The sequence below is a fragment of the Aegilops tauschii genome, chromosome 3 (genome assembly GCF_002575655.3).
Source record: "Aegilops tauschii subsp. strangulata cultivar AL8/78 chromosome 3, Aet v6.0, whole genome shotgun sequence".
Lineage (NCBI taxonomy): Eukaryota > Viridiplantae > Streptophyta > Magnoliopsida > Poales > Poaceae > Aegilops > Aegilops tauschii.
Genome location: NC_053037.3, coordinates 407,146,472 through 407,173,700, shown reverse-complemented (window position 1 = coordinate 407,173,700; position 27,229 = coordinate 407,146,472).

The window sequence follows — 27,229 nt, the reverse complement described above, 5'->3', positions numbered from 1 at the left end:
TTTATAGCATGCATGTCATCACCATAACCATCATAGATAGCAACTTTGTTATCATAGTCAATTGAAGCCTCATCCAAAATGGTGGATTCATCACTAAATAAAGTCATCACCTCTCCAAATCCACTTTCATCATTATAATCATCATAAATAGGGGGCATGCAATCATTATAACAAATTTGCACATCAAATCTTGGGGGACTAAAAATATCATCTTCATCAAACATAGCATCCCCAAGCTTATGGCTTTGCATATCATTAGCATCATGGATATTCAAAGAATTCATACTAACAACATTACAATCATGCTCATCATTTATACCAAACATTCTATTAAATTCTTCTTCTATCAACTGAGCACAATTTTCTTTCCATCATTTTCACGAAATACATTATAAAGATGAATAATATGATGCAACCTCAATTCCATTTTTTTGTAGTTTTCTTTTTATAAACCAAACTAGTGATAAAACAAGAAACTAAAAGATTCAATTGAAAGATCTAAAGATATACCTTCATGCACTCACCTCCCCGGCAACGGCGCCAGAAAAGAGCTTGATGTCTACTACACAACTTTATTATTGTAGACACGTGTTGGGCCTCCAAGCGTAGAGTTTTGTAGGACAGTAGCAATTTTCCCTCAAGTGGATGACCTAAGGTTTATCAATTCGTGAGAGGTGTAGGATGAAGATGGTCTCTCTCAAACAACCCTGCAACCAAATAAAAAAAGTCTCTTGTGTCCCCAACACACCAAATACAATGGTAATTTGTATAGGTGTACTAGTTCGGCGAAGAGATGGTGATACAAGTGTAATATGTATAGTAGATATTGGTTTTTGTAGTAAGAACAATAGAAAACAACAAGGTAGCAATTGATAAAACGGAGCACAAACCGTATTGCAATGCTTGAAATTGAGGCCTAGGGTCCGTACTTTCGCTAGTGCAATCTCTCAACCATGCTAATATAATTGGATCATATAACCATCCCTCAAACGAAACCACCTCAAAGCTATTCTTTCCGTTTGATCTATTCAAGAGTTCGTACTAAAATAACACAAAGCTATTCTTTCTGTTCGATCTATCCTAGAGTTCGTACTAAAATAACACAATACGATACACATCAACCAACTCTAATATCACCTAGATACTCCAATGTCACTGCGAGTATCGGTGAGTTGATTATACAATATGCATCAAACAATTTCAGATTCATAATACTCAATCCAACACAAAGAACTTCAAAGAGTGCCCCAAGATTTACCGGAGAAACAAAGACAAGAACGTGCATCAACCCCTATGCATAGATTACCCGAATGTCACCTCGGGAATCCGCGAGTTTGAGTGCCAAAACATATATCAAGTGAATCAATACGATACCCCATTGTCACCACGAGTATTCATATGCAAGACATGTATCAAGTGCTCTCAAATCCATAAAAGTATTCAATCCGACAAGAACGAAATCTCAAAGGGAAAACTCAATTCATCACAACAAGATAGAGAGGGGAAAACACCATATGATTTGACTATATTAACAAAGCCCGTGATACATCAAGATCGTGACATCTCAAGAACACGAGAGAGAGAGAGATTAAATACATAGCTACCGGTACAAACCCTCAGCCCCGAGGGGGAACTACTCCCTCCTCATCATGGTGGCCGCCGGGATGATGAAGATGGCCACCAGTGATGATTTCCCCCTTCGGCGGAGTGCCGGAACAGGGTCTAGATTGGTTTACGTGGATACAGAGGCCTTGCGGTGGCGGAATTTCTTCTCTAGGGCTACCCCGAAGGGTTTTGGAATATTTGGAAATTTATAGGGCGAAGAGGGGGTGCGGGACGCCATCGAGGTGGGCACAACCCACCTGGGTGTTCCTGGGCCCCCAGGCGTGCCCTGGTGGGTTGTGCCCCCCTCGAGGCACCCCTAGGTGCTTCTGTGGCCCACTGGATGTCTCTGGTCATAAAAAATCCACAAAAAGTTTTGCGGTGTTTGGACTCCATTTGATATTGATTTCTTGTGATGTAAAAAACAAGCAAAAAACATAAACTGGCACTGGGTCAATAGGTTAGTCCCAAAAAATGATATAAAATTGATATAAAATGATTGTAAAACATCCAAGAATGATAATATAACATCATGAATACTTCATAAATTATAGATACGTTGGAGACGTATCATGGCAGCGCAGGTCCGCGCTACGGAGTGGCGGAGTGGACCGACGACCACCGCTTCTCGCCATCGGGAGGAGAGGGGGGCGGTGGATTTGGGAGGGGCACGGGTGATTAGACTACTTGACCAAATAAAAATCTTTCCATTTCCCAATTTTAGTTGTGGGCAGATTTTAGCAATTATGACAAGTCAAATAATCAACCTACACATGCAATTCTAAGAGTATAGCAGCGGAAAGTAAAACATTGCATATGAAGGAAAAGGAAAGGGTTTGGAAAAGGAAAACACAATGGAGACACGAAGATTTTTGGCATGGTTCCGATAGGTGGTGCTATCGTACGACACGTTGATGGAGACTTCAACCCACGAAGGGTAACGGCTGCGCGATTCCACGGAGAGCTCCACCCACAAAGGGTCCACGAAGAAGCGACCTTGTCTATCCCACCATGGCCATCTCCCATGAAGGACTTGCCTCACTCGGGTGGATCTTCAGAAGTAGGCGATCTCCTTGCCCTTACAAACTTCTTGCTTCAACTCCACATCATGTCGGAGGCTCCCAAGCGAGACCTAACCAATCTAGGAGACACCACTCTCCAAAAGATAATAGGCGGTGTGTTGATGATGAACTCCTTGCTCTTGTGCTTCAAATTATAGGCTCCCCAACACTCAACTCTCTCACACATATTTGGCTATGGTGAAAGAAGGATCTTAGTGGAAAGCAACTTGGGGAAGGCTAGAAATCAAGGTTCAAATGGTAGGAATGGAATCTATTGATCTCAACACTTGAGTAGGTGGTTCTCTCTCAAAAAATGAATGGTGGAAGTGTAGGCACATTCTGATGGCTCTCTCATATGAGAAGAAGGGGTGGAGGGGTATATATAGCCTCCACAAAAAATCTAACTGTTACACACTTTTGACCCATCTCGGTGGCACCGATCAGAAAACTCGGTGGCACCGATCTATACAAAAATATGAACGTTAGGAATCTTGGTGGGACCGACGTGCTAGGGCTGAGGGAAAACTTCATCTCGGTGGTACCGATTGCATCAACTCGGTGAGACCAAAGTGAGTGCAATGAGCAACAGAGAATCTATCAAGCCAACTTGGTGGGACCGATTGCAACATCTCAGTGGGACCGAAGTGAATGCAACAAGTCACAGAGCGCTGGCAAGGCCATCTCGCTGAGACCAAGATCCATATCGGTGTGACGAACTGTTAGAGTTTTAGCAGTGGCTATGTCAAGATGATCTCGGTGGCTCCAGATGGGAAAATCGGTGGGGCCGAGTTTGAGTTTAGGTTTTGGACATATTTGGATAGAGAAAGTGTCTGAGGTTTTTGGAGCAATATGACTAGGCACTTTGAGCAAGTAGACCATTAAGCAACACCTCATCCCCTTTTAATAGTATTGGCTTTCCTATGGACTCAATGTGACCTTGGATCACTTAAAAAATGTAGAGTCTTGAGTTTTTGCCAATCCTTGTCCTTATCATTTTGAGGGGTCCATATCTCTATGTCATGCCATGCCATACATTGAACATCCTGAAATATTTATCTTGAAAGGATATTAGTTTAATGAGATATATGTTGTTATGAATTACCAAAACCACCTAGGGATTAGTTGCACTTTCAATCTCCCCCTTTTTGGTAATTGATGACGACATATAGATCAAAGCTTCGACAAATGATTAAATGACTGAAATACATCATCGCTTAGAGAAGTATGTGATAAGCAAGATCCCCTCCTAAATTTGTGCATTATTAAAAATTTACGTTTAAATGTAAATTCATAATCGATTAGGATCATGGGTCACTCTTCCATGTCACATAGATCTTGGTGGAGCGCACAAAATGATATGAGTGAAATAGCATGCACACATCACCAAAGACATAAGTGAATGATCATACATAAAAGGTGTTAGGAATAAGCACTAAGCACACATTAAGCATAGTATGATTAATCAGACAAGACAAACTTAGTATCTTACAAGCATAACGATCAAGTAGCACAAATCAAACGAACATAGTAGCAAGAACTCGTGAAAAAACCAAAGAGCAAAAGCGAGACACACACACACTCTCTCTCTCTCTCGAAGCCTAATGATCTATACAATTTCTCCCCCTTTGGCAACAAGTACCAAAAAGCTTGAAAAGGCATAGAGATATGCATCTCTCTAGGCACGATCCTCGAGAGCTCCTGAAGGTGACTTCTGGCTGGTGGCTCCGGTGTGCGTAGATGGCGTTGAGAGAACTGCATCCGCAAATGCTTCTGACAATGTCTGTTGGACTGGTGGAATAGAAACTGGAGGTGGTACTGTGGCAGTGGCGGTAGGTGCAGAAAGAGTGGTCCTAGTATCTGCAACTGGCACGGCTGAAGACCTGGGTGCCCTGGGTACCGTCCGCAATCTCTGAGTAGTTGGTCCTTCATCTCCACTGTCCTCTGCAGCAATCCTGCTTGCCTCAACATCATCCTTCAGCTTCTCCACCACTGACTGAACCTCTGTGATCTTTACATCAAGATTATGAATCTTTGTCTCGACAATCCGCTCTAGAATCTCTTGGTTCTTCGAGATGTTGGCCAGACTCCTCTCAATCCTCAGGGTGGCCTTTAGCAGATATCTCATCTGATTATTCTTTGACTTGAGGTTGGCTATTGGAGCATTGGGTGTCGTGGCTTTCTGAGCAGCATTAGCTGCTGCTGCCTGGATCTTCTCTTGAGCCTCAACAAATGTAGGGTGTGAAGGATCCATCACCACCACATTATCCTCGAACTCTGGCTGAAGAGGGAGATGCTCACGGTCTAGTAGATAAGTGCTCGTTCCAACTTTGCAGTTGATGAGCATCTGAATGTGTGGAGCATATCCACAAGATCTCTTCTGGTCAGCAGTTGTCCTCTTGACCGTCTCAACAATCAAACTCATGAATTTGAACTTCTGGGGGTTGTCAAACAAATGGAGCAAATTGATGGAGTGGCCACGTATCATCTTGTCATCTCCAGAATTGGGCAAGAGAGTATGCCTCAAGATAGTGTTTGTGGTGGCCGAACCAGTTAGCAAGTGCTTTACATAACCAACCTTATAACTCTCAAGATCTTTGGGAGGGATTTCCTTGTACATATTTGCCATTGAGTTGTGGTCCATCCTGGGCTTCCCGTACACATCAATGTCATTCTCATCTTCCTCATGAGCACCAAGGACTGCAACCCACTCAGAGATGGTTGACTGGTACTTGGAACCCTCAGTCATCCATGCAATCCTCCCATCTGGATAGAAATGAGTTGTGGAGTAAAATTTCATGATCATCTCATCGTTCCACTTGGTGAGCTTTTGACCAACAAACTTGTCAACACCTCGAAGTCTAAAACTCTCATGAACGTGGGGGAAATAGTCTTCATTTGCATCAATGTAATTCCAGTCCACAGATACGTCTCCAACGTATCTATAATTTTTGATTGTTCCATGTTGTTATATTATCATTCTTGGATGTTTTACAATCATTTTATAGCAACTTTATATCATTGTTTGGGACTAACCTATTGACATAAGCCCAGTGCCAATTGCTGTTTTTTGCTTGTTTTTTACTTCACAGAAAATCAATACCAAACGGAGTCCAAACGCAACAAAACTTTTTGGAGAACTTTTTTGGACCAAAAGACACACGATGGGCCAAGGAAGTAACAGAGGGGAGCTCCGAGGGGAGCACAACCCACCTGCGCGCACCTAGGGGCCCAGGCACGCCCTGGTGGGTTGGCCCCACCTCGGCCGCCTCTCGCACCGCCTCTTTGCTCTATAGGTACCCCGAAAATCCAAAAACCCTAGGGGAGTCGACGAAACACAATTCCGGCCGCCGCAAGTTCTAGAAACCACATATCCAATCTAGACACCATCACGGAGGGGTTCATCATCCTCATTGGCGCCTCTCCGATGATGCATGAGTAGTTCATTGTAGACCTATGGGTCCGTACTTAGTAGCTAGATGGCTTCCTTTCTCTCTTTTGATTCTCAATACAATGGTCTCTTGGAGATCTATTTGATGTAACTCTTTTTGCGGTGTGTTTGTTGGGATCTGATGAACTTTGAGTTTATGATCAGATCTATTTTATCCATGAAAGTTATTTGAGTTTTGATATCTTATATGCATGATTGCTTATAGCCTCGTATTTCTTCTTCGAATCTTTGGTTTAGTTAGGCCGACTAGATTGATTTTTCTTGCCATGCGAAGAGGTGCTTTGTGATGGGGTCGATCTTACGGTGCTCAAGCCCACTGACAGAAGGGGACATGACACATATGTATCGTTGCTATTAAGGATAACAAGATGGGTCCTACATGAATAGATCTTGTCTACATCATGTCATTGTTCTTATTGCATTACTCCGTTTTCCATGAACTTAATACACTACATGCATGCTAGATAGCGGTCGATGTGTGGAGTAATAGTAGTAGATGCAGGCAGGAGTCGGTCTACTAATCTTGGACGTGATGCCTATATAATGATCATTGCCTAGATATCGTCATAATTATTTGAAGTTCTATTAATTGCCCAACAGTAATTTGTTCACCCGCCGTATGCTATTTTTCTCGAGAGAAGCCACTAGTGAAATCTACGGCCCCAGGGCCTCTTCTTTATCATATTTTCCTTCGAGATCTATTTTTATTCGCTTTTTTCCAGACCTATTAATCCAAAAACTCAAAAATACCTTGCTGCAATTTTATTATTATTTATTTTATCTCGAGTTCCCGCGAGATCTATTTATCCAATCTACTACAATTTTATCTATCTTTTTACCCGGGAGGGATTGAAAACCCCTCTTACATGTTGGGTTGCAAGTATTTGTTCTTTGTGTGCATGTACCATTTACATAGTGTTGCATGCTTCTCCTACTAGTTTGATAACCTTGGTCTTATCACTGAGGGAAATACCTACCGTAGCTGTGCTGCATCATCCCTTCCTCTTTGGGGAAATACCGACGTAGTTCAAGCCGCATTGAAAGGAATTTCTGGCGCCGTTGCCGGGGAGACATCATCAACATCTATCAAGTTCCTAATCACAAATCTCATCTCCTTGCAATTTACATTATTTTCCATTTTCCTCTCGTTTTCATCTCCCCCACTTCACAAAAATTTGCCGTTTTATTCACCCTCTTTTTCATTCGCCGTTTTCTTGTCAAATCTATTTTTTGTACAAATTTGTTTGTCAATTTTTGTCGCTGTGGATAGTTCTCCCTCTATTGCATGCACCCCCCGAGAACGAGGTTCTTGACTTCAAACAAAGGGGAGGGGAGATTTTAAAAGATGCTTGGTATAGGATTTGCAATGCTCATAATAGATCTATTCGTAAGCAATCTACCGTTGTTCTTCTTCGCTGTTTTTATGTGGGCATCACCACTTGATATAGATTCGTCCTTGATATGATTACCGGTGGGAATTTCTTGATGTGTCCTTCTTTAGATGCTTTTAATGCCATGGGGAATTTAGTGGGTTCACCACCTCTTATGATTAATGAAACAACTTTAACTCTCGAGCATGATATGGAAAGGCTTGATGCTATTGAAAATAAAATGCTCACTGAAGAACATATTGAAAAATTAGATAAAAGGATGCACAATCTTGCTAATAGAATCAGGTCAAAATCGGGAGATGCTCTTAAAGTACTAAAATAAAAAGAACCTGCATTCAACGAAAGAATAGAGGAGAGCCCCTTAGAATTGATAAGTTGGAAGAAATTTTTAGTAATTAAACATGGATTTTTCTTCTGCTAAAACTATTGAAAAAACTCTGATAAAAATTGGCAAGATTACTCAAGTCACTAAAAACAAGGGTGCAATGTCTAATAGTAACAAATAAGATCTTAAGATGATTAGTATTCACCCAGAGTTTGTTGAAGTGATAAAAGATCCTACATGCAAGAATGAATTCTTCAAACTTGTTCCTAGGAGTATTGTCATTGAAAATTTGTACGCTAAATCTTTGAAGAATTCTAAGTGTTTGATTGAGGAGTTGGAAACTAAAGACAACAACACTTGAATCTATGCTTTATGCCTAGCTAGGGGCATAAAACGATAGCGCTTGTTGGGAGGCAACCCAATGAATAAAATTTATTTTTGCCTTTTTCTTTCTGTTCTTGAGTGTTTGCACAATTATGCCTCTGTTATGATTGTGTTTCTTGTGTTTTTGTTAGTGTTTGTGCCAAGCAAAGCCTTTGAGATCATGTTGGGTGATAGTTGATTTGATCTTGTTGGAAAACATAAACTTTTATGTCCAGTAAAATAATTTTAAAAAATCACAGAAGCGACGAAAAATCCTGTTTTTCTATTCCACCCATAGTGCTACTATCCTTTATCCACACTTGTGCTTCAAAGTAGCACCATGATCTTCATGATAGAGAGTCACTTATTTTGTCACTTTCATATACTAGTGGGAATTTTTCATTATAGAACTTGGCTTGTATATTCCAACAATGGGCTTCCTCAAATGCCCTAGGTCTTCGTGAGCAAGCAAGTTGGATGCACACCCACTTAGTTTCTTTTGTTGAGATTTCATACATTTATAGCTCTAGTGCATCCGTTGCATGGCAATCCCTACTCCTCGCATTGACATCAATTGATGGGCATCTCCATAGCCCGTTAATTAGCCGCATCGATGTGAGACTTTCTCCTTTTTTGTCTTCTCCACACAACCTCCATCATCATATTCTATTCCACCCATAGTGCTATGTCCATGGCTCGCGCTCATGTATTGCGTGAAAGTTGAAAAAGTTTGAGAATACTAAAGTATGAAACAATTGCTTGGCTTGTCATCGGGGTTGTGCATGATGAGAGCACTTTGTGTGACGAAAATGAAGCATGGCCAAACTATATGATTTGTAGGGATGAGCATTCTTTGGCTATGTTATTTTGATAAGACATAACTACTTAATTAGTATGCTTGAAGTATTATTATTTTTATGTCAATATTAAACTTTTGTCTTGAATCTTTCAAATCTAAACATTCATGCCACAATAAAGAAAATTACATTGTATGTTAGGTAGCATTCTACATCAAAAATTCTGCTTTTATCATTTACCTACTCGAGGATGAGCAAGAATTAAGCTTGGGGATGCTTGATACGTCTCCAACGTATCTATAATTTTTGATTGTTCCATGCTATTATATTATCTATTTTGGATGTTTAATGGACTTTAATATGCTCTTTTATATTATTTTTGGGACTAACCTATTAACCAAAGGCCCAGTGCAAATTGCTGTTTTTTTGCGTATTTCAGTGTTTCGCAGAAAAGGAATATCAAACGGAATGAAACCTTCGCGAGGATCTTTCTTGGAACAAAGGCAACCCAGGAGAATTGGAGTGGAAGTCAGAGACGCAACAAGGCGGCCACGAGGCAGGGAGGCGCGCCCCCCACCCTCGTGGGCCCCTCATAGCTCCACCGACCTACTTCTTCCGCCTATATATACTCTTATACCGTAAAAATATTGAGGGGAGCCACGAAACCACTTTTCCACCGCCGCAACCTTCTGTACCCGTGAGATCCCATCTTCGGGCCTTTTCCGGCGCTCTGCCGGAGGGTGATTCGATCACGGAGGGCTTCTACATCAACACCATAGCCTCTCCGATGATGTGTGAGTAGTTTACCACAGACCTTCGGGTCCGTAGTTATTAGCTAGATGGCTTCTTCTCTCTCTTTGGTTCTCAATACAAAGGTCTCCTCGATGTTCTTGGAGATCTATTTGATGTAATAATTTTTGCGGTGTGTTTGTTGAGATCCGATGAATTGTAGGTTTATAATCAAGATTATCTATGAACAATATTTGATTCTTCTCTGAATTCTGTGACACCCAAAATTTTTATTTTTGGTTTTATCAAAATCTTTTATTTGATTTGAGGAGGGTATTTAAATTTTCTTCTAAAGAACTCTCCCTCTCAAAAATTTCCTTCTTTATGACAAATGTTTTGTTTGGTTTCATCCCAGACTTGATTGTTGGTCTTGGAGGTTTTTCATCTCATGTTGGCTCAAATGTTTTTCATTTGGAAAAATATATTTGAAAATCTTTTAAATAGCCCTATGGCATTTGGAGTGATCTTTTCCCCTTTCAAAAATCCCTCTTGCCATGACCTAAGTGGAAATCCCCTCCCAAAAGCCTTTCCCCATCTTTGGATCATGATATACTTCAAATCCAGCAGTTTGAACCTCCCCACAAAATTTTCTTTCATTTATTTCTCATCAAAAATAATTTCTGCCCTCTACTTTGGCTCTTGGAGATTTACAAAGGAGCTACCCTTTCTACTTTGAGTTTTGCCTCCAAACCAATTTCCCTAGCTAGTCCTTAGAGCCCTCAACCAAGATCCATGAAGATCCACTGGTCTCCAGTTCATATATTTCAAATTGTGCTTGCTGCAAGTTTGGACCATATTTGCCAAATTTGATGAAATTCAATTGTTTTCTCCTCCTAAAAATCTAAGAAAATTCAGGCAGCCTCTGGATGCATTGAGAGGTCACCTCACCAAGTCCCAGCTCCAGAAAAAAATTTCTTCATGCCAAATCATTTCGTCGAACACCTGAAGGGCACTGTTCCTGTCATGTTCAGAAGTTCAGAGAAACAGTTTCAGTAAACCACTGTCGTTTTCTTCAGAGCTCGTTCTCGATCTCGCCAGTACCACGGTGGCGCCTTGCTCCCTGTTCCCTCCTTCTTATCCCTGCGCCGCACGATCGCCTAGAAGTTTGCGGGCGTCGGCGACGAGTAGGAGGAGGTGCGCCACCCCGTGAGCGACGGCAGCAGCGGCTTTGCGGCTGCCAGAGAGAGGCGCAGCGTTGGACGGCGCCGTCCAGCGCCGCCCAAGCCACCGGAGGCCGCCGCGTGGCCATCCACTCACCCGTGCACGCTGCCATCCGTCGTCGTGAACTGCTAGGCGCGGAGCGCGCTCTCTGCCGCCGCCGTGCCCGTACGGCCGCCCCATCGAGGATCGGCGCATTACGCCAAGCCCGACCAAGGTTTAGCGGGGGAACGGCACCAGTGATCCTCCCTGATGGTGCCTAGCCGCTTAAACCCCCTGCCCAACCTCTGCCTCGCCGTAATCGCTCCCCGGAGCTACCCCGTTCACGGCCACCCCCTCGGATCGCCTATAAAAGGAGGCCCCGAGCTCGAACTCGAACCCACACCACCTCTGCACTCCACCAATACCACGCCAAGCCACTGGAAGAGCCCCGAGGGAGCCTTCTTCCCCGACTCCGGCCGCCTCGACCCGCCACGGGGTCCAGCTCGATTCACCCCCGTGCGTGCACCTCTACCTCTCAGCTCTTGCCAGTAGCTTCCTAATGCATCCACTCTTCTGACCCGCGCTTCAATTTGGAGTTTGCAGCGCCCACCGGAGTACTCCACCATCGCCCGAACCACCGTCCGCTGGAGAAAGTGTCGCCGTCGACGTGGTGCTCTCCGACGACCAAGTCCACCACCCGCCGACGCGGAAGAACACCCTGAACCTCTTGGTACCCTCCGATCTCTCTGTCTCGCCGTGGTTCAATGCCGGCGACCACCGCAGCCTTCGGGCGCCGGCGAGCCCTTTGGAGTTTTTAAACCTGACGGGTGGGACCCCCCCGTCAGCCTCTCTTCTTTCCCCCCTCGAACCGTTTTCTGATGGCGCCTTCGGGCAAATGCGCTTTCCCATTGGGCTGGCGCATTTCTTTCCGAACCGTTTTCTGGTTTTTCAAACAAGTCCCTGGTTCTTTTCTGTTTCATCACAGATCAGCCCCTGGACTAAAACCCTTATAACTTTTTAATAAAAGATGATTTTTGATTGATTCTTCTTTTGCCAGTCTTGTATTTTTGTCTAGTTTTTTATAGTATTTATTTGGAAATTTTTTGGAACAATTTTTATTCACGCAACGATTTTCACGTTAGTATACGGTTTCGTTATACCGTAGGTTCCGGAGGAGGTGACGGAGCCGCGAACTTCGCCGAGCTAGACTCCGACTTCTCCGAACCAGGCAAGCATGTTTGAACCTATGATATGATAGGTGTTTTGCATGTTCGCTTGAATGGTTTGTGCATGGCATAGGAGCATCGGTGAGTATTACGTTGCATGCAAGGCGACTGACCGTGTGTTTCGAAGTTATCGTGATCTTTGTTGAGAGATGACCTGATCATGTGGTGACATGAAAGGTAGTAAGATGGTATTGTTGTAGCATGCCAGTATTACGTCATCTGATAAACTTCGACGTTAACGTGGGCTGAGCCACGTTACCGTTCTTCCCCTTTCCTGCTGCCACATGTTTTCCGCAAAGAATACGGTTTAGTAAGTTGTTAACCTCTTTCCTTGTACACACCAAATAGAGGGGCCGGGATGAGGGTTCCATGGCCTTGGATTAAAGCCAGTCAACCGGTCAGGGGGCATGGGTGTTTCCGGTTGGGACCGAGAGGGGGGCACCCCTTAGAGCGCGCGTATATAAATTCGATCCCATGCTACGCGAGGTTGTAGCCTCCCCGTCTCAAAGGTTTTCTTGAACGTTGCCGACGGTGATTCCTGGCATCGGAATGTTGAATGGGTGTGTACTGGTTAGATGTGTTTCTCCTAAAACACCGTAAACGGAACTAGTCCCTTGTGACTACTGAAATCCGTTGGCTGTGGTTAAATAGTACAAACTCTGCAGAGTCAAATCCTTCCGAGTCATCGTGTCCATGGTCAAGGACCATGGCCAGTATATCCATATCTATGTCAGTCCTCGTGGTAAATCCCGGGTGAACAAGCTTGAGTAGTATACCCGTTGAAATTGTTATTCCTCTGGATGGACTAACCTTTTATTTTATCTCGTACCTGAATATCCCCTTGAAATGAATTAAATTCATGAGCTACGGAGATATTAAGTTATGAAATATAAGCCCTTTATGTGATGTCGCTTAGACGTCCGACTATGGCACTCTTGTCATTTACTTTAAATATAAGCCCTTTATGTGATGTCGCTCAGACGTCCGACTGTGGCACTCTTGTCTTTTACTTTCAATATAAGCCCTTTATGTGATGTCGCTCACACGTCCGACTGTGGCACGCCCGTTATTTACTTTTGATATAAGCCCTTTATGTGATGTCGCTTCAGACGTCCGACTGTGGCACGCACTGTTATTTATTTTTCCTTTATAAGCCCTTTATGTGGTGTCGCCTTGACGCCCGACTGCGGCATTGTTATTTCATTTGTATCCTTTCGAGGAGTCATTCATACACTCGATTGGCCTTCAGTATTACTTTGGGATTTCGGGAGGACTACCGCCTGACTTCCCTTTTATTTCCCATGCATTGCCATCTCGTTGTTTGAGTGCGCTTTATTAACCTGTTCATATGCATCACGTTTACATTTGTTATATCTTATGTCCGAACTGTCTTGCGAGTACTTTCATAGTACTCACCTGGCTTGTTGATTTGGCCAGATGTTGACGAAGGCGATCTCATGGATGAAGAGTTTGATAGTGAGTCCGACGCCTAGAGGAATCCCACTCAGTCCCGTGCGATCCTGGATATTGGTCACTTGTATTATATACGCTTCCGCCACCCACAATAAGTATCCTCGAGCCTCACTCCGACGCTCGAAGAGCTGTTAGATTCAGGGGTCATGTCACCCACTTCACTGTGATATATCCACCACCGCTTTTATCGTGAGTTAGTAGTTATGCCACCCTATCCGCCTTTATGTATTATTGGCATGGTTGTAATAAATTGTTGAGCAGTCTCCGCTCAACCTTGTATTATATTCAGTACTCCTGGTTTTTTCTTCTGTGATCAACATTTTGTCTACCAGTGAGAAGGATTCTTCTCTACTGGTCCGTAAAAGGGATCGATTTCTCAATAAATATTTTTATTGGAAAACCGGTCGTGACAAGCTTGGTATCAGAGCCAGGCTGACTGTAGGAAGCCACTAGGTGCGATCGCTAATCGATTATTAGCGTCTTTAGTGCTTTTTCAGCATTTTGCAAATGTAGCTATTTTCTGTTGGTCATCATAAATTTATGATATGACTACTCAGAATTTTTGCCTACTTTTGTAGATGGCTGGCAGCAACTGCGAGACTCGGGTGTTCACTAATGTGCCCGAGGGGTTTGTCAAACTCCTCGTCTCCATCACCAAGCTCGCGATCGGGCCAGCGACTCGTCCGGAGTTCACGCTTTGCCAGCACAAGCTCAGCGACGACGTGTCTATGCACCAGGCCGTGGTGCAATTCAAGGGAGGACGTTCTGCGTCTCGCCACTTCCGTTTTGTGGGAAGGGCCATGCCTACGGAGAGGCATGCCATGCAGATGGCTGCCCGTGAGGCGATAGCTCGCCTTCGGGACATTCTTCCTTCGATGAAGACTCGTCGCTACCGCTACCTCCCATGCCATGTGCCATATACTTGTCACTATGCATTCGCTTGCCATAGGGGAGAGCGAGATGAAGCTATCGAGATGCTTGTTGAGTATCTCAAAGCTCTGGAGGAAGATTTCGACAACCTCGTGGACGATCTTGTGGCTGCCCGGATGGACTTAGTTCGGGGCGGTTCTGCCAGCAGGAAGGAGCTTCTCCACATGGCACCGCCACTGACGTTCGTCTCGTCCTCAGCATCCTATTCACCTGCCATTTTGGCCACTACTCGCTGTCTGCCTACCACTGAGGAGTTCGACCGGGTCATTGCTCCTACTCCAGTCAGAGCTGCACCGCCTGCCGCACCCGCACTACCGCCTGTCGCACCCGCGCCATCACCTCAGCGCAGTGCTACACGCCTGGAGCATATTAGGGAGGAGGTGGAGGTTGAGTCTCCTGCACCGCTGGGTCTTGCCCTCGGCAAGGGGAAGGACGTCTTCACCATCTCCGACTGAGTGCGCCTAGTCGCCGCGCGATGTGCCTGCATGTATGATATGTTTTATCTGTATGTTAGTTTGTAGTATTTGTGTACGCATCATGTAGGATCCCGGAGGAGTGTGCTAGCCTAATAACATGTCAGGAGTGTGTACGCACATCCTGAGTGATGTATCGTATGTTTGCGTATCGCGTGTAAGATATGTGCTAAGCGGTTCTTCTCCGTGCGAAATCGTTTATGTTCTTGAAAAATCTTGAAGTCTTTTAAAGTTTTCGTCTTTGCAAAACTTTTCCTTGTGCCACACAGTTCTTCTCATGAGTTTTGCAAAATAATACCCCAGAGTGGAAAATGTCCCGTCCGTGGACTCGTTCCATGCCCAATCCACCAGAAGAAATTTATGGAACACAGACCAGCAACAACTTCACTCAGGGACAGTCTAGTCAACAGGACAGCGAGGCAGCCTTATCTCAAGTATGCCGCCTTTTCGAACAAAGCCAACAGCAACACCAAGAAATGATGAATCACGTCATCAATATGGGGAATCACCGTGAGCCATACCAACCACACTCCAAGTTGTCTGAACTGCAGAAGACACGCCCTCCAACGTTTGCTCACACTGATAGGCCGCTTGAAGCCGATGATTGGCTTCGTGACATCGAAAGAAAGTTGATTATTGCTCAATGTTCTGACCATGAAAAGGTGCTTTATGCACCTCACTACCTCACTGGAGCAGCTGCAGCATGGTGGGAGAACTTCCTACACATGCATCCCAGTGAACATAACATCACCTGGGAGGAGTTTAAGGAAGGTTTTCGTGGGGCACACATCCCCAGGAGCATCATAAAAAATCAAGAAAAGAGAATTTGATGACCTCAAGCAGAGAGGCATGACAGTGACGGAATACAACAGTCAGTTTACCCAGCTATCTCGTTATGCCTACGACGAGTATATGACTGAGAACGAGAGGATGGAAAAATTCTTGGACGGCCTGGCGCCAGCACTAAGATGCCAACTGGTCGTACACACTTTCCCAGATTTCAAAACTCAGGTTGACAAGGCCATTACTTTGGAGAATGAGCGCCGCAGTCTGGAGGATATTCGTAAGCGAAAGAGGGACAAGACGACTCTTGCTCGCAACAACCGAAGCAAGACTGATGCTCAGAGGAGTGAAGCGAGAAAATCCACGACTACTACTCAAAGGCCAACCAGACAGTTTCATTCAAGGGACAAGGACTTTACATACCGTCTAGGGGTCACTTGCTATGCTTGTGGTGAAGAAGGGCACTATGCCAAACAGTGCCCAAAGCCAAGGAACTCGGCCCCCAAGCCGAACAATGGTGGAAATAATCCAGCCCCCAAGCGCAACAATTTCAATCCCAGCAACAACCACAGGAAGGGTCACCTGAACCATGTGACCAGGGAAGAAGCGCAGAATGCCCCAGAAATCATACTCGGTACGTTCCCTGTCAACACAGTACCTGCCACGGTTTTGTTTGATTCTGGAGCTTCTCACTCGTTCATTTCGAAGAGTTTTGTTTTGCAACATGGTTTTCCGATACTTCCCTTGGGAAAATCTATGATCATCAAGTCCCCCGGGAATAAGAAGATCACTCAGAGTTACTGCCAAGGAGTGATTATTGAATTCGAAGGACTAAAGTTTCAGGCTAATCTCATCGTGTTGGAAAATAAAGGACTAGATGTTATCCTAGGGATGGATTGGTTGACCACCAACAAGGGATTTATTGACTGTTTCAATCGGACTGTAATCCTCACTCACCATCACGGCAAGACAATAAAGGTTACAGCTCAAGAGAGACCACGGTCACGGCAACCAATGTTGAACAAAGTAGACATTTCAGAATTGAGAAAAGTTCCAGTGGTGTGCGAGTTTCCAGACGTATTTCCTGAAGAACTACCAGGCATGCCACCAGACCGAGAGATAGAGTTCAGCATTGAACTAGCACCTGGCACCACTCCCATCTATAAGAAACCTTATAGAATGGCACCCTCAGAGTTGGTAGAATTGAAAAAGAAAATAAAGGAATTACTGGACAAAGGATTTATTCGAGCCAGCTCCTCACCATGGGGTTCACCAGTGTTATTCGCCAAGAAAAAGGATGGGACACTGAGGTTGTGTATAGACTATCGAGCTCTCAATATGGCCACCATCAAAAACAAATATCCGATGCCACGGATAAATGATCTGTTTGACCAGCTCGCGCAAGCCAAGGTGTTCTCAAAAATTGATTTGAGATCGGGATATCATCAATTGAAAGTACGGACAGAAGATATCCCTAAGACAACATTCACCTCCAGATACGGATTATATGAGTTCACAGTAATGCCGTTTGGACTGATGAACGCCCCCGCATATTTCGTCCACCTCATGAACAAAGTGTTTATGAAGTTCATGGAAAAATTTGTCGTGGTGTTCATTGACGATATTCTGGTATATTCAAGGACACCAGAAGAGCATGCTGAACATCTCAGAATTGTTTTGGGAGAATTAAGGAGACATCAATTGTACGCCAAATTTAGCAAGTGTGAATTTTGGCTAAGGCAAGTTGGTTTCCTAGGCCATATATTAACCCAAGAAGGCGTGGCCGTAGACCTAGAAAAAGTCAAAGCCATACTTGACTGGAAACCACCAGCCAACGTGACAGATGTGCGAAGTTTCCTGGGAATGGCCGGATATTACAGAAGATTTATTGAAGGATTCTCCACTGTGGCAAAACCAATGACACAGTTGCTCAAGAAAGACAAGAAGTTTGTATGGACGGAAGCGTGCGAGAAAAGCTTCCAAGAACTCAAGAAGAAACTAACAACAGCACCAGTTTTGATCGTGCCAGACATACACAAGAGTTTTGAAGTGTATTGTGACGCATCCCGGAAGGGCCTCGGGTGCGTGCTGATGCAGGATGGCAAAGTTGTCGCGTATGCTTCCAGGCAACTACGGAAGCATGAGGAAAATTATCCAACTCATGACTTGGAGCTAGCAGCGGTCATCCATGCACTCAAGGAGTGGAGGCACTTTCTATTGGGAAATCATTGTGAAATATATACGGACCATAAGAGCCTTAAATATATTTTCACACAACCAGAGCTAAATTTACGCCAACGACGCTGGTTGGAATTGGTCAAGGACTATGATGTCGGCATTCACTACCATCCAGGGAAAGCAAATGTAGTGGCAGATGCTCTTAGTCGGAACCCCAGCCCGGGCAACGACAGTCCACAGAACTTGAGGCCTGAGTTTCAGCAGGAGTTCGCTAGACTCAACATGGTGTTAGTCTCTGAAGGCAATGTATCAAATCTGGAGATACAACCCACCCTAATGGAACAAATTAAGAAGGCTCAGCATGGACATCCCAGCATCGAAGGTATAAAGAGGAAGATGAGCCTTGGCAAGGCTTCAGAGTTCGTCACAGACAATGAAGGAATATTATGGTACGGGGACAGACTTTGCGTACCAAACATTGAGGAACTCAAGCAACAAATCCTAACCGAAAGCCACACCGCTCCATACTCGATCCACCCTGGAGGAACCAAAATGTACAAAGACATTCAGGAAAGATTTTGGTGGCACGGTATGAAAAGGGATATAGCCGCATTTATTGCTTGTTGCGATTCTTGTCAGCGCATTAAAGCCGAGCATCAAAAGCCAGCAGGGCTGCTACAGCCAAACAGGATACCTGAGTGGAAATGGGATGAAATTGGAATGGACTTCATCGTCGGACTACCTCGATCGCAACGCGGAAATGATGCCATATGGGTCATCACAGATAGGCTAACCAAAGTAGCACATTTCATTCCCGTGAAGACGACCTACTCCACTCAAAGGCTAGCCAAGCTTTATCTCTCCCGTATAGTTTGTTTGCATGGAGTCCCTACGACCATAATATCCGACCGAGGCACTCAATTTGTCTCTAAATTTTGGGATCACCTACAACAAGCTCTGGGCACGCAACTAGCTTTCAGTACAGCATACCACCCTCAGACTGATGGACAGACGGAACGCGTGAACCAAATCCTAGAGGACATGCTGAGAGCCTGTGTGCTCACCTATGGATCCAGTTGGGAAGAAAGTTTGCCGTATGCCGAGTTTGCTTACAACAACAGTTACCAAGCCAGCCTGCAAATGGCACCTTTTGAAGCACTGTACGGACGGAGGTGTGGTACCCCACTAAATTGGTCAGAAACAGGTGACAGTCTTCGGCCCAGACATGCTCAAGGAAGCCGAGGAGAAGGTTAAACATATCAGGGACAGAATCAAGACAGCTCAAAGCCGACAAAAGAGCTATTACGATCGAAAACATCGTGAGGTCAGCTTTGAACCCGGTGATTACGTATACCTCCGAGTGTCTCCTATGAGGGGCCTGCAATGGTTCAAAATTAAGGGGAAGCTAGCCCCGAGATTTATTGGACCCTTCTGTATAGTTGCACGAAGAGGCACAATAGCCTACTAGATAGACCTACGCAAAGAGCTGTCAGACGTCCACGACATGTTTCACGTCTCACAGTTGAGGAAATGTGTGAACAACCCGGAGAAGCATGTATCTCATGAAATCATTGATGTGCAACCAGACCTCACCTACAAAGAGCGGCCAGTGAAGATATTGGAAGAGTCTGAAAGGAGGACCCGTCAGAAAACGATAAATTTTTTCAAGGTTCAGTGGAGCAATCACACCGAGGATGAAGCTACATGGGAAAGAGAAGATTTTCTTCAGGCAGAATACCCACATCTATTTGAGGATCAGCTGAAATCTCGGGGACGAGATTTTTCCTAAGGGGGTAGGTGTTGTGACACCCAAAATTTTTATTTTTGGTTTTATCAAAATCTTTTATTTGATTTGAGGAGGGTATTTAAATTTTCTTCTAAAGAACTCTCCCTCTCAAAAATTTCCTTCTTTATGACAAATGTTTTGTTTGGTTTCATCCTAGACTTGATTGTTGGTCTTGGAGGTTTTTCATCTCATGTTGGCTCAAATGTTTTTCATTTGGAAAAATATATTTGAAAATCTTTTAAATAGCCCTATGGCATTTGGAGTGATCTTTTCCCCTTTCAAAAATCCCTCTTGCCATGACCTAAGTGGAAATCCCCTCCCAAAAGCCTTTCCCCGTCTTTGGATCATGATATACTTCAAATCCAGCAGTTTGAACCTCCCCACAAAATTTTCTTTCATTTATTTCTCATCAAAAATAATTTCTGCCCTCTACTTTGGCTCTTGGAGATTTACAAAGGAGCTACCCTTTCTACTTTGAGTTTTGCCTCCAAACCAATTTCCCTAGCTAGTCCTTAGAGCCCTCAACCAAGATCCATGAAGATCCACTGGTCTCCAGTTCATATATTTCAAATTGTGCTTGCTGCAAGTTTGGACCATATTTGCCAAATTTGATGAAATTCAATTGTTTTCTCCTCCTAAAAATCTGAGAAAATTCAGGCAGCCTCTGGATGCATTGAGAGGTCACCTCACCAAGTCCCAGCTCCAGAATTTTTTTTCTTCATGCCAAATCATTTCGTCGAACACCTGAAGGGCACTGTTCCTGTCATGTTCAGAAGTTCAGAGAAACAGTTTCAGTAAACCATTGTCGTTTTCTTCAGAGCTCGTTCTCGATCTCGCTAGTACCACGGTGGCGCCTTGCTCCCTGTTCCCTCCTTCTTATCCCTGCGCCGCACGATCGCCTGGAAGTTTGCGGGCGTCGGTGACGAGCAGGAGGAGGTGCCCCACCCCGTGAGCGACGGCAGCAGCGGCTTTGCGGCTGCCAGAGAGAGGCGCAGCGTTGGACGGCGCCGTCCAGCGCCGCCCAAGCCACCGGAGGCCGCCGCGTGGCCATCCACTCACCCGTGCATGCTGCCATCCGTCGTCGTGAACTGCTAGGCGCGGAGCGCGCTCTCTGCCGCCGCCGTGCCCGTACGGCCGCCCCGTCGAGGATCGGCGCATTACGCCAAGCCCGACCAAGGTTTAGCGGGGGAACGGCACCAGTGATCCTCCCTGATGGTGCCTAGCCGCTTAAACCCCTTGCCCAACCTCTGCCTCGCCGTAATCGCTCGCCGGAGCTACCCCGTTCACGGCCACCCCCTCGGATCGCCTATAAAAGGAGGCCCCGAGCTCGAACTCGAACCCACACCACCTCTGCACTCCACCAATACCACGCCAAGCCACTGGAAGAGCCCCGAGGGAGCCTTCTTCCCCGACTCCGGCCGCCTCGACCCGCCACGGGGTCCAGCTCGATTCACCCCCGTGCGTGCACCTCTACCTCTCAGCTCTTGCCAGTAGCTTCCTAATGCATCCACTCTTCTGACCCGCGCTTCAATTTGGAGTTTGCAGCGCCCACCGGAGTACTCCACCATCGCCCGAACCACCGTCCGCTGGAGAAAGTGTCGCCGTCGACGTGGTGCTCTCCGACGACCAAGTCCACCACCCGCCGACGCGGAAGAACACCCTGAACCTCTTGGTACCCTCCGATCTCTCTGTCTCGCCGTGGTTCAATGCCGGCGACCACCGCAGCCTTCGGGCGCCGGTGAGCCCTTTGGAGTTTTTAAACCTGACGGGTGGGACCCCCCCGTCAGCCTCTCTTCTTTCCCCCCTCGAACCGTTTTCTGATGGCGCCTTCGGGCAAATGCGCTTTCCCTTTGGGCTGGCGCATTTCTTTCCGAACCGTTTTCTGGTTTTTCAAACAAGTCCCTGGTTCTTTTCTGTTTCATCACAGATCAGTCCCTGGACTAAAACCCTTATAACTTTTTAATAAAAGATGATTCTTGATTGATTCTTCTTTTGACAGTCTTGTATTTTTGTCTACTTTTTATAGTATTTATTTGGAAAATTTTTGGAACAATTTTTATTCACGCAACGATTTTCACGTTAGTATACGGTTTTGTTATACCGTAGGTTCCGGAGGAGGTGACGGAGCCGCGAACTTCGCCGAGCTAGACTCCGACTTCTCCGAACCAGGCAAGCATGTTTGAACCTATGATATGATAGGTGTTTTGCATGTTTGCTTGAATGGTTTGTGCATGGCATAGGAGCATCGGTGAGTTATCGTGTGTTTCGAAGTTATCGTGATCTTTGTTGAGAGATGACCTGATCATGTGGTGACATGAAAGGTAGTAAGATGGTATTGTTGTAGCATGCCAGTCTTACGTCATCTGATAAACTCCGACGTTAACGTGGGCTGAGCCACTTTACCGTTCTTCCCCTTTCGTGCTGCCACATGTTTTCTGCAAAGAATACGGTTTATTAAGTTGTTAACCTCTTTCCTTGTACACACCAAATAGAGGGGCCGGGATGAGGGTTCCATGGCCCTGGATTAAAGCCAGTCATCCGGTCAGGGGGCATGGGTGTTTCCGGTTGGGACCGAGAGGGGGGCACCCCTTAGAGCGCGCGTATATAAATTCGATCCCATGCTACGCGAGGTTGTAGCCTCCCTGTCTCAAAGTTTTTCTTGAATGTTGCCGAGGGTGATTCCTGGCATCGGAATGTTGAATGGGTGTGTACTGGTTAGATGTGTTTCTCCTAAAACACCGTAAACGGAACTAGTCCCTTGTGACTACTGAAATCCGTTGGCTGTGGTTAAATAGTACAAACTCTGCAGAGTCAAATCCTTCCGAGTCATCGTGTCCATGGTCAAGGACCATGGCCAGTATATCCATATCTATGTCAGTCCTCGTGGTAAATCCCGGGTGAACAAGCTTGAGTAGTATACCCGTTGAAATTGTTATTCCTCTGGATGGACTAACCTTTTATTTTATCTCGTACCTGAATATCCCCTTGAAATGAATTAAATTCATGAGCTACGAAGATATTAAGTTATGAAATATAAGCCCTTTATGTGATGTCGCTTAGACGTCCGACTATGGCACTCTTGTCATTTACTTTAAATATAAGCCCTTTATGTGATGTTGCTCAGACGTCCGACTATGGCACTCTTGTCTTTTACTTTCAATATAAGCCCTTTATGTGATGTCGCTCAGACGTCCGACTGTGGCACGCCCGTTATTTACTTTTGATATAAGCCCTTTATGTGATGTCGCTTCAGACGTCCGACTTTGGCACGTACTGTTATTTATTTTTCCTTTATAAGCCCTTTATGTGGTGTCGCCTTGACGCCTGACTGCGGCATTGTTATTTCATTTGTATCCTTTCGAGGAGTCATTCAGACACTCGATTGGCCTTCAGTATTACTTTGGGATTTCGGGAGGACTACCGCCCGACTTCCCTTTTATTTCCCATGCATTGCCATCTCGTTGTTTGAGTGCGCTTTATTAACCTGTTCATATGCACCACGTTTACATTTGTTATATCTTATGTCCGAACTGTCTTGCGAGTACTTTCATAGTACTCACCTGGCTTGTTGATTTGGCCAGATGTTGACGAAGGCGATCTCATGGATGAAGAGTTTGATAGTGAGTCCGGCGCCTAGAGGAATCCCAGTCAGTCCCGTGCGATCCTGGATATTGGTCACTTGTATTATATACACTTCCGCCACCCACAATAAGTATCCTCGAGCCTCACTCCGACGCTCGAAGAGCTGTTAGATTCAGGGGTCATGTCACCCACTTCACTGTGATATATCCACCACCGCTTTTATCGTGAGTTAGTAGTTATGCCACCCTATCCGCCTTTATGTATTATTGGCGTGGTTGTAATAAATTGTTGAGAAGTCTCCGCTCAACCTTGTATTATATTCAGTACTCCTGGTTTTTTCTTCTGTGATCAAGATTTTGTCTACCGGTGAGAAGGATTCTTCTTACTGGTCCGTAAAAGGGATCGATTTCTCAACAAATATTTTTATTGGAAAACCGGTCGTGACAAATTCTTATATGCATGATTTGATATCTTTGCAAGTCTCTTAGAATTATCAGTTTGGTTTGGCCTACTAGATTGATCTTTCTTGCAATGGAAGAAGTGCTTAGCTTTGGGTTCAATCTTGCGGTGCTCGAGCCCAGTGACAGAAAGGGAACCAACACATATTGTATTGTTGCCATCGAGGATAAAAAGATGGGGTTTATATCATATTGCCTGAGTTTATCCCTCTACATCATGTCATCTTGCTTAATGCGTTACTCTGTTCTTATGAACTTAATACTCTAGATGCATGCTGGATAGCGGTCGATGTGTGGAGTAATAGTAGTAGATGCAGAATCATTTCGGTCTACTTGACACAGACATGATGCCTATGTTCATGATCATGCCTACATATTCTCATAACTATGCGCTTTTCTATCAATTGCTCGGCAGTAATTTGTTCACCCACCGTAATATATGCTATATCTTGAGAGAATCCACTAGTGAAACCTATGGCCCCCGGGTCTATTTTACATCATATTAGTTTCCCGTCAACTAGCCATTTCTTTTGCCATTTATTTTGCAATCTTTATTTTCCAATCTATACACCAAAAATACCAAAAATATTTATCTTATTATCTTTATCAGATCTCACTTTTGCAAGTGGCCGTGAAGGGATTGACAACCCCTTTATCGAGTTGGTTGCAAGGTTCTTGATTATTTGTGCAGGTACTAGGCGACTTGCATGTAATCTCCTACTGGATTGATACCTTGGTTCTCAAAACTGAGGGAAATACTTACGCTACTTTGCTGAATCACTCTTTCCTCTTCAAGGGAAAACCAACGCATGCTCAAGAGGTAGCATTCATGTAAGAAAACTATCAAGTTAAGTGTGCTCAGGCTGGAGCAGCCATCGGATGGGTGACTGGATGGGAAGTTGTGTCGATGTTAAATTAGCTGATGGGATGGGTCATTTCGGTTAAATGACCGAAATGCCCCATTCCCTTAGCTAATTTAACCTCGAGGTCCTTGTTTTTTATTTTTAACACATGTTAAAGAAGGTCTACCACATTACTTTTTGACAATGTGCGATACGTGGCATACAGTTGATCCATCCGACCTATTTGTGATGGAATAGGCCGTGTGTGTTGTGGGCAAATGCTTGCTAGCACTACAAAAAAACACACTTGCGTGATGATACATGTTTGTCACAGTAGGTCGCGTTTTTTTTCATGCATGTACATCCATGACAAATTTATGACAGAATCAAGATAGTCATACCTGTGCTGTCGTAGAAGTGTTCCATGACATTACCAAAATTATCATCACGGAAGTGTGCACTTCCATGACGATAAATCGGGCGTCACAGAGGTGCTTTCGTCAATGGTGACCGACATGTGGCATCCACCGTAACGGAACACCGTTAAGTTATCGGGTCGGGTTTTGGATCCGATAACCCGTTAACAACCCCGACCAATGGGGATTTTCCACGTGTAAAATCATCATTGGCTGGAGGAAACATGTGTCGGCTCATCGTTGGGACAGATGTCATCCACTCATTGGACAGAAGGCGCCTATGATACGTCGACACGTGGCACGGCCCAACAGAGGCCCATTCCTGTGAAAAGGCCGGCCCGTTTGACTTGGTCAAAAGGTGGCAGGCCGGCCCATGGAAAGCCTGTTAACGGCCTGTTCGCATATAGCCCATTTACAGCCCGCTAACCCAAGGCCCGTTACACCCTATCCGAATTAGGCCCAGTAGCGTCATCTGGGCCATCCAATATGATTCCATCCCGTTTTCACTTCTGGCCCATGTATGGCCCATGATGTCTTTCGGCCCATATGAGGCCCTATGTAACTCTTGGCCTATTAACGGCCCGTAATGAACAGTGTATCACTTTACACCCATTAACGGCCCGTGGTGAAACTGGCCCGTAATGAACAGTGTATCACTTTATACCCATTAACGACCCGTTATTCCGTTGGGCCGTTTCCAGCCCATGTTATCTTTCGGCCTTCTCAGAGCCCATTTATTCTTGGGATCATTTCCAGCATTCGTTTACTTACGGCCCGTTACTGTCATTTTCTGCTTGTGGGCCAAATTCAGCCCGTGGTTACAGTCGGCCCGTTTGTGGTCCGTTAATACGTTGGGCCGTTTTCATAGCGTCATCAAATACGGCCTATTAAAGATGGCCCGTTATGGTCGGCCCATGAACGGACGATTCCAACTCTAGCCCGTTTACGGCCATAATGCGGCCTGTTATTGGCCCATGTTTGGCCAATCGATCATACGGCCCGTATAAGGCCCATTGATGATACAGACCGTAGAAGGCCCATTGTTTCTATGGCCCGTAGAAGGCCCATTGTTTCTACGCCCCGTAGAAGGCCTATTGTTTCTACGGCCCGTAGAAGGCCCACTGTTTCTACGGCCCGTAGGAGGCCTAGTGTCACTACAGTAAATATTAGCCCATGGTTATTGTGGCCTAGTTTTAAAAAATAGGTTATTGCAGCCACTAGCAAACCGCGGAAAAAGAACTGCACTGACTACAAGCAAACAAATAAACAAGACAACAAGGAAATAAATAAGCAAGCAACTTATGCTAGGCTATCATGGCTATTACACATATTACATCCACTAGGCATCAATGTTCGCCACCAGTGATCATAAAGCACAACGAAGAAGCATATTACAAAAACTGGGCACCATTGCAGCGTAACAAAATAATACTGAACCGAGACCACTTCCAAGACAGTTCAAGAAAGGTTAGCCTTGCAGGGGAACTGCTGCGCAAGCTGCTGAGCAAGGCTGTGAGACCGGCCTAGCATGTCGGTCATAGCTTCCAGGTGTAGCTGTTTAGCGATGAGGTTCTCATTGGTGTTCTCCGCAATCTTTCTTAGAGATAGGACTTCAAGTCGAAGTTGAGTTGCAGAATGCCTTTCTGCTAGAACTTGGGACTGAAGAAGTCGAACTGATTCACACAACGAATTCTGTGAGCTTGTCTGACTGTTAGTCTCAAGTAACTTGAACACTGCATCAAGACAAGACTTTGGGGTTGTCTCACTATCTTCAAGATGTTTTGCCTTCTTTGCTGCAATATATGTTGGGTTTGTCTCACAGCCTTCAGCAGACTTGTGCATGCCATCAGGCATATCACCCTAAAACAAAGCAGAGAGATGACATGTTTTGCACGTGTATAAACAAAGATGATAACTGTTCTGTCAATTCTATCCAATTTCAAATTAGAAAATAAAGAGTAAGTTCAAAATTTCAATAGCATAATTTGGCATTGTTCATAATGCGGGGAGCTTCACCACACTACTGGATTACCATGTCAACATAACAAGCATAGATAAAGGGCAAAGAAAATCATTGTATCTATTTTGGATAATGTGCATGGCATGTTGTTCATATCATCAGCCACATCAGTAAGATAAAACAGGAGATGACAAGGTGCAAACGTG